Below are 9,175 nucleotides of genomic sequence, written 5' to 3' on the forward strand. Positions count from 1 at the left end.
TATTTTTAATTGGAGGGTAATTGCTTTACAACGTTGTGCTGTTTTCTGCCACACGACAACATGAATCAGCCATAGGTATACGTATGTCCCTCCCTCTTGAACCATCCTCGTCCTATAGATCCCCATCCCACCCCTATAGAGCATTGGGTTGAGCTCCCTGTGTCATACAGCAAATTCCAACTGGTTATCTATTTTACGTATGGTTATCTATTTTACCTATGGCAATGTATATGTTTCAGTGCTACTCTCTCGGTTCATCCCACCTTTTCCTTCCCTGCTGTGCCCACAGCTCTCTATATCTGTATCTCTATTCCTATGCTGCAAATCGATTAATCAGTATCAGTTTTCTAGACTTCATATATATACGTTGCTGTAATTGCTTAGTCATTAAGTCTTGTCTGACTCTGCAGCCCGCCAATCTCCTCTCTCCACGCAATTCTCCAGGCAAGAATACTAGAGTGGGTTGCCATTTCCTTCTCCAGGGGATCTTCCCTACTCAGGGATCAAACCTACATCTTTTATGTCTCCTGAATTGGCAGGTGGGTTCTTTGTCACTAGCAGCACCTGGGAAGTTATATATACATTAATGTACTCTATTCTTCTCTTTTCCAAAAGTATGGAATACTTCACGAATTTGCCTGTCATCCTTGCAGAGCAGCTACATTAATCTGCTTTATATTGTTCCAGTTTTTTAATATATGTGCTGCTGAAGCAAGCACGAGTAGTTGATTGGGCAACGGAAATGGTCAGTGTCTTGATCTGGGTGGTGATCCCCCAAGTGGAGACGTAGGTCAAAGTCCTTTAAGCGCCCACTTAAGATCTGTGCACCTTGTCGTGTTTCATACCTAAGTAAACATTTTTCAGTTCAGTTCAGTCACTCAGTCGTGTCCGACTCTTTGCGACCCCATGAATCGCAGCACGCCAGGCCTCCCTATCCATCACCAACTCCCGGAGTTCACTCAGACTCACGTCCATCGAGTCAGTGATGCCATCCAGCCATCTCATCCTCTGTAGTCCCCTTTTTCTCCTGCCCCCAATCCCTCCCAGCATCAGTCTTTTCCAATGAGTCAACTCTTCGCATGGGGTGGCCAAAGTACTGGAGTTTCAGCTTTTGCATCATTCCTTCCAAAGAAGTCCCAGGGCTGATCTCCTTTAGAATGGACTGGTTGGATGTCCTTGCAGCCCAAGAGACTCTCAAGAGTCTTCTCCAACACCACAGTTCAAAAGCATCAATTCTTCAGCACTCAGCTTTCTTCAGAGTCCAACTCTCACATCCATACATGACCACTGAAAAAACCATAGCCTTGACTAGACAGACCTTTGTTGGCAAAGTAATGTCTTTGCTTTTCAATATGCTATCTAGGTTGGTCATAACTTTCCTTCCAAGGAGTAAGTTAACTTCATGGCTGCAGTCACCATCTGCAGTGATTTTGGAGCTCAAAAAAAAAAAAGTCTGACACTGTTTCCACTGTTTCCCCATCTATTTCCCATGAAGTGATGGGACCAGATGCCATGATCTTCATTTTAAAAAGCTTTAAAAAACGTTTTGAGGCATATAGTCACTTGACCCAGGACTTGGAGACTGAGTCTGCCATGCACAGGCAGAGCAGGCTTCATGGCTGACACCTTGCTCTAGACCCAGTCACCTCCTGTGACAATATATTTTTTTAAATATCTAGCATAGTATTCGGAGAAGGCAATGGCACCCCACTCCAGTACTCTTGCCTGGAAAATCCCATGGACGGAGGACCCTGGTGGGCCGCAGTCCATGGGGTCGCTAAGAGTCAGACACGACTGAGCGACTTCACTTTCACTTTTCACTTTTATACACTGGAGAAGGAAATGGCAACCCACTCCAGTGTTCTTGCCTGGAAAATCCCAGGGACGGGGGAGCTGGTGGGCTGCCATCTATGGGGTCGCACAGAGTCAGACACGACTGAAGCGACTTAGCAGCAGCAGCAGCAGCATAGTATTTGCCACCCCCACACAGGCTCTGCCAGAAATCTGCCACTCCTCCATCAAAAGGTCCTGCCCAGGCCCCGGCCCGCCCTGGCACCCTCAGTCTGGGTGAGCCAGTGACTGTTTTGACCGATAGAGTGTGACAGCAGTGACACTGGCTGCCTTCCAAGGCCAGGTCATAAAGGGCGATGGATTCCTCGGGCTCTCTTTGGACATGCCGTGTTGGAAGCTGGCCGCCCCAAGGCCGTGATGCTTAGAGACCATGTGGTAAGCCTGCTGAGAGAGAGAGCAAGGTGCCTGAGGAGCCCCAGCTGTCCAGCCTCTAGCTGCTTTTTGATCCCCACTGATGTCACATGAGCAAAGATGAGAAGCCCGACTGCAGACTCATGAGCTACAAAAACGGTGGCTGTCTTTTGTTGTAGGCTATCTTTTGGGGTGGACTGACATGTACCAATAGGTAACTGGAACATCTGGTAACTTTATTCCTCAGGGCTTTTCCAGGCCCTCTCTCTGCCACTCATCCAGGCACATCTGGGTACACTCAATTCCTTATTGCACAAAGGCATTCTCCTGCTTGTGATGCAGGAATCTTCTCCCCCATTCCAGACCCAGCTTCTGCCCTGCCTCCTCCAGGAAGCCTTCCTGTTTTTTTATAAGCAAGCTGATGGCGGGCTTCCCAGGTGGCTCTTGCGGTAAAGAATCCACCTCCAATCCAGAAGACAGACATAAGAAACACGGACTCGATCCCTGGGTTAGGAAGATCCCCTGGAGGCAGAAATGGCAACCCACTCTAGTATTCTTGCCTGGAGAATCCCATGGACAGAGGAGCCTAGCGGTCTACAGTCATGGGGACACAAAGAGTTGAACATGAGTGAACTGACTTAGCACACTGCAAGCTGATGGTGGGGGATGGTGATCATGAGGGCGGCCACACCTGTACGAGGCAGAGGGTATATGGGAACTATCTGTGCACCAAACTGTGTCTGAGTTCAAATTCCAGAGCTCCCACTTCCCAGCTGGGTGCCCTTGGGCGAGGTACTTAAATGGAGCCTCAGTGTTCTCATCCATAAAATGGGAGTAATAATTGTGGCTACTTCCCAGCTCTGTCTTGAGGATTAAAGGAATTAATCTATGGAAAGCACTCAGTGTGGCCTGGCAAACAACAAGCACGCTGAAATATTCATCGTCAAAACAACGCTATTTGATAGGTTTTATTCTCCCCATTTTACAGATAAGGAGACTGAGGCACTGAGAGGGGTTTAAATGCAGGCTCCAGAGCCTGTGCCACACTGCAGGTTCATTTCATCAGGCTACATTTACTGCAGGGGAGTTGGAAAATGAGGCCAAGAAAGGAGATTCCAGCTCCCCAAAGTACAGTAACAAATGAGAGGCCAAGTAAGAATTAAACCTGGTTTTCTCGTCCACAGTTAGGTTGCTCACTCTCCCAAAAGCTTGTAGAAATCAACAGGTTCCTGGCTGGGGCAGGAAGCTCAGTCTTTGGCCTTACCTGAGCCTAGGGCAATGACCGAGAGCGCCAGGATGCGATGTCACAGGAGCGGCCAAGAGGAGCTATCCCACGTCCAAGGTCAGGGGCGATGGCCGAGAAAGCAATCCCACGTCCAGGAGCGGCAGCTGCGTGGGGAGGGCTGAAAGGAGCTACTCCACGTTCAAGGTCAGGAGGGGCGACCTCCTCCAAGGTAAGGTGCAGCGGCTGCGCTTTGCTGGAGCAGCCGTGAAGTGATAACCCACGTCCAAGGGAAGAGAAACCCAAGTAAGACAGTAGGTGTTGCAAGAAGGCATCAGAGGGCAGAGACACTGAAACCATAATCACAGAAAACTAGCCAATCTGATCACACAGACCACAGCCTTGTCTAACTCAATGAAACTAAGCCATGCCATGTGGGGCTACCCAAGACAGCCGGGTAATGGTGGAGAGGTCTGACAGAATGTGGTCCACTGGAGAAGGGAATGGCAAACCACTTCAGTATTCTTGCCTTGAGAATCCCATGAACAGTATGAAAAGGCAAAATGATAAGATACTGAAAGAGGAACTCCCCAGGTCGGTAGGTGCCTAATATGCTACTGGAGATCAGTGGAGAAATAACTCCAGAAAGAATGAAGGTATGGAACCAAAGCAAAAACAATACCCAGTTGTGGATGTGACTGGTGATAAAAGCAAAGCCCGATGCTGTAAAGAGCAATATTTCATAGGAACCTGGAATGTTAGGTCCATGAATCAAGGCAAATTGGAAGTGGTCAAACAGGAGATGGCAAGAGTGAACGTAGACATTCTAGGAATCAGCGAACTGGAATGGGTGCATTTAACTCAGATGACCATTATATCTACTACTGTGGGCAGGAATCCTTTAGAAGAAATGGAGTAGCCTTCATGGTCAACAAAAGAGTCCGAAATGCAGTACTTGGATGTAATCTCAAAAATGACAGAATGATCTCTGTTCATTTCCAAGGCAAACCATTCAATTTCATGGTAATCCAAGCCTATGCCCCATCCAGTAATGCTGAAGAAGCTGAAGTTGAACAGTTCTATGAAGACTTACAAGACCTTTTAGAACTAACACCCAAAAAAGATGTCCTTTTCATTATAGGGGGCTGGAATTCAAAAGTAGGAAGTCAATAAACACCTGGAGTAACAGGCAAATTTGGCCTTGGAGTACAGTATGAAGCAATGCAAAGGTTAATAGAGTTTTGCCAAGGGAACGCACTGGTCATAGCAAACACCCTCTTCCAACAACACAAGAGAAGACTCTACACGTGGACATCACCAGATGATCAACACCAAAATCAGATTGATTATATTCTTTGCAGCCAAAGATGGAGAAACTCCATACAGTCAACAAAAACAAGGCCAGGAGCTGACTGGCTCATATCATGAACTCCTTATTGCCAAATTCAGACTTAAATTGAAGAAAGTAGGGAAAACCACTAGACCATTCAGGTATGACCTAAATCAAATCCCTTATGATTATACAGCGGAAGTGAGAAATAGATTTAAGGGACTAGATCTGATAGATGGAGAGCCTGATGAACTATGGACGGAGGTTTGTGACATTGTACAGGAGACAGGGATCAAGACCATCCCCATGGAACAGAAATGCAAAAAAGCAAAATGGCTGTCTGAGGAAGCCTTACAAATAGCTGTGAAAAGAAGAGAAGCGAAAAGCAAAGGAGAAAAGGAAAGACATAAGCATCTGAATGCAGAGTTCCAAAGAATAGCAAGGAAAGATAAGAAAGCCTTCCTCAGTGATCAATGCAAAGAAATAGAGGAAAACAATAGAATGGAAAAGAGATCACTTCAAGAAAATTAGAGATACCAAGGGAACATTTCATGCAAAGATGGGCTCCATAAAGGACAGAAATGGTATGGACCTAAAAGAAGCAGAAGATAATAAGAAGAGGTGGCAAGAATACACAGAAGAACTGTACAAAATAGATTTTCACAACCCAGATAATCACGTTGGTGTGATCACTGACCTAGAGCCAGACATCCTGGAATGTGAAGTCAAGTGGGCCTTAGAAAGCATCACTACGAACAAAGCTAGTGGAGGTGATGGAATTCCAGTTGAGCTATTTCAAATCCTAGAAGATGATGCTGTGAAAGTGCTGCACTCAATATGCCAGCAAATTTGGAAAACTCAGCAGTGGCCACAGGACTGGAAAAAGTCAGTTTTCATTCCAATCCCAAAGAAAGGCAATGCCAAAGAATTCTCAAACTACCACACAATTGCACTCATCTCACATGCTAGTAAAGTAATGCTCAAAATTCTCCAAGCCAGGCTTCAGCAATACGTGAACCGTGAACTTCCAGATGTTCAAGCTGGATTTAGAAAAGTCAGAGGAACCTGAGATCAAATTGCCAACATCCACTGGATCATGGAAAAAGCAAGAGAGTTCCAGAAAAACATCTATTTCTGCTTTACTGACTATGCCAAAGCCTTTGACTGTGTGGATCACAATAAACCATGGAAAATTATTAAAGAGATGGGAATACCAGACCACCTGACCTACCTCTTGGAAAGCCTGTATGCAGGTCAGGAAGCAACAGTTAGAACTGGACATGGAACAACAGACTGGTTCCAAATAGGAAAAGGAGTACATCAAGGCTGTATATTGTCACCTGCTTATTTAACTTATACACAGAGTACATCATGAGAAACACTGGGCTGGAAGAAGCACAAGCTGGAATCAAGATTTCTGGGAGAAATATCAATAACCTCAGATATACAGATACCACCCTTATAGGAGAACGTGAAGAGGAACTAAAAAGCCTCTTGATGAAAGTGAAAGAGGAGAGTGAAAAAGTTGACTTAAAGCTCAACATTCAGAAAACTAAGATCATGGCATCTGGTCCCATCACTTCATGGGAAATAGATGGGGAAACAGTGGAAACAGTGTCAGACTTTATTTTGGGGGGCTCCAAAATCACTGTAGATGGTGACTGCAGCCATGAAATTAAGACGCTTACTCCTTGGAAGGAAAGTTATGACCAACCTAGATAGCATATTCAAAAGCAGAGACATTACTTTGCCAACAAAGGTCCGTCTAGTCAAGGCTATGGTTTTTCCAGGGTCATGTATGGATGTGAGAGTTGGACTCTGAAGAAAGCTGAGCGCAGAAGAATTGATGCTTTTGAACTGTGGTGTTGGAGAAGACTCTTGAGAGTCCCTTGGACTGCAAGGAGATCCAACCAGTCCATCCTAAAGGAGATCAGTCCTGGGTGTTCATTGGATGGACTGATGCTGAAGCTGAAACTCCAATAGTTTGGCCACCTCATGCGAAGTGTTGACTCATTGGAAAAGACTCTGATGCTGGGAGGGATTGGGGGCAGGAGGAGAAGGGGACTACAGAGGATGAGATGGCTGGATGGCATCACCGACTCGATGGACATGAGTTTGGGTAAACTCCTGGAGTTGGTGATGGCCAGGGAGGCCTCGCGTGCTGCGATTTATGGGGTCGTAAACAGTCCTACACGACTGAGCGACTGAACTGACCGACTAACTGAGCCTGGGTTTCCTCGCCTGCTCTGTAGAGTAAGAGGCCCCGCCCCGCTGGGCTGGATCCTGGGAAAGTAAGAGGCCCCGCCCCCTGGGCAGGTTCTTGGAGGAGTAAGAGGCCTCGCCCACTGGGCTTGTGTGAGATGGTCGAGTTCAGCAGGGTTCTGAGCTCTCTCTGTGAGCACTGCAGGCCAGTGGATGATTATTCACCAGCTTTCCTGGTAGGACCGCCCCCAAACCTCACCTCCTCCTCTGGGGTGGGGTCTGAGTCATGGGGACCACGGTGAGCAGGACTGATGGCTCGAAATGGTGCAAGTCCCAGCAAGTGAGGGGAATGAGGGCCCTGTGGGAACAGAATGTGAGATTTCCTGCCCCTGAGTCTTTGCGCTAGCTGTTCCTTCTGCCTGGACGGCCCTGCCCTCTCTTGTCTCTTCCCCAGCTTTAGGTTTTGATGACCCCAGGGCAGAAGACTTGTTCTTCTTACCTTTGGGAGCAACTTAGTCTGAAGTGCTTGGCCCAGGGCACAAAACAGAGACTGCGGACAGAGACTGGGCAGAGAACAGTGTGTTCAGGTGGGCCTGGGGGCGTGGGGTGGAGGAGAGAAGGAGCGACTCTCGGCAGGCAACCCCACACTTAGTACAGCACCAACAATATCGTCCATGTGACTCCACGTGCCTAGCTGTTTGTTAATTAGGAACTAATTCTGGAAATTGTTTAATACATAGATGTCCTGTATATAATAAGAGCTCAAAACTATTTGGTATTGTTGCTGTTGAGTGCCAGCTTTGTGTCAAGCCTGTTACATACTCATTCATTTAATGACAGCCTTATTGTCTCCACTGTCCTGGGTTACAACCTCACTGGAGTGGTCTGGCTAGAATTTGAACCCAGTTCTGCAGAATCCCTCATTTGGTTCCAGCAGCCCCCAGAGGAAGGCACGCAAGTCAGTGGGGCCCCAGTGACTCAGACCTGGCTCGTCCCCTGGCCCGCCCTTTCCTCCTGACTCAGCCCAGGCAGTTCAGCGGGCCTTCCTCTGGAATTCAGGGCCCCCAGGCAACGTTCCTGAGTGGCTGTCTCCTCTGGGATACACTCCCCGGAGAGCTGGCAGATGGCTGTGTTCCCATGGCAGCCTCGGCTGTGTCCTGCATCCCCCTTGGGGTCTCCATCTTCTCTCAGGAGGGTGGTCAGTGACTTGCTGGGGTCGACATCTCCCTCCCAATTTCCCTGTGATGCAGAGGGGCAAACTGAGCCAGAGGGGACCCGTGGTGTGGCTGGGTGATACAGCCATGGTTGAGGGTAGGGGTAGGAGTAGGAGAAGCTCATATTCAATGTCTGGCTGCTTTTTTCTGTCTTTGCCCAGCCCTGGACCCCTAAACAGGACCCTTCAGCCTAGCCCAGCTCCCAGCCCTGGAGAGGCGAAGGTCAGGCACGCACAGACCTCTGTAACTGACCTGAATGGGGACAAGCATGAGTTGCCTTTCTACTCCGCTGCTGCCAAGAGAAGGTAGGGACATGGATACTCTTCTCCTTCTGGTCCCCCTGGAGTCTCCAGCTCAATAATGTGATGCTGGAGCATAGCTCCTGCCAGCCATTCCCTGCAGCCATTCTTCCTCCGGGTGTCCTGCGGTCTCTGTCTTCTGGAACCCAGGCTTACCCAGGCTACCAAAGCCTTGGCCCTCAGTTCCCCCAATTTCTATAAAATGGTAGTCTTATTTCCCCAGTTTCATTCAGATGTAATTTTGGAGGAGGGGGGAGGAATCAAGCCATTTTATCGAGGAAGGGGTGAAAGGCTTGGAGGACAGTGAGATCTGATGTCCTTCTGGGAGGGGTCTCCCCCAACCTCACAGTAGCTGAAAGTTCTTTCAGATATAATTGATACACAGCATTGCATTAATTGAAGGTGTGCAACACAATGATTTGATACATGTATAAATTGTGAAAGGATTGCCACAATAAGTTTAGTTCACATCCATCACCTCCCATTGCTGCAAATTGTTTTTTTCTTCCAAAGAGGACTTCAAAGATCTACTCTGGTAGCAACTTTCAGCTACACAAAAGAGTATTGTTAGCTATAATCACCGTGTTGTATATTTCATCCCCAGTGCTTATTTATCTTTCTAACTGGAAGTTTGTACATTTTGACTCCGTTCACTCATTTTTCCCTGCCCCCAGCCCCCACCCTTGGCAACCACCAGTCTGTTCTG

The 9,175-nt window shown here is 47.6% G+C and overlaps 1 non-coding gene across 1 annotated transcript; it reads right to left on the reverse strand.

Annotated features, from left to right (window-relative positions):
• Positions 1-610: 610 nt before the first annotated feature.
• LOC129642559 (U6 spliceosomal RNA) lies at positions 611-719 on the reverse strand. The gene has a single exon (XR_008709818.1). It is a non-coding gene; the product is annotated as a U6 spliceosomal RNA (small nuclear RNA).
• Positions 720-9,175: the final 8,456 nt, after the last annotated feature.

Source organism: Bubalus kerabau, chromosome 1 (genome assembly GCF_029407905.1).
Source record: "Bubalus kerabau isolate K-KA32 ecotype Philippines breed swamp buffalo chromosome 1, PCC_UOA_SB_1v2, whole genome shotgun sequence".
In the NCBI taxonomy this organism is placed as follows: domain Eukaryota; kingdom Metazoa; phylum Chordata; class Mammalia; order Artiodactyla; family Bovidae; genus Bubalus; species Bubalus kerabau.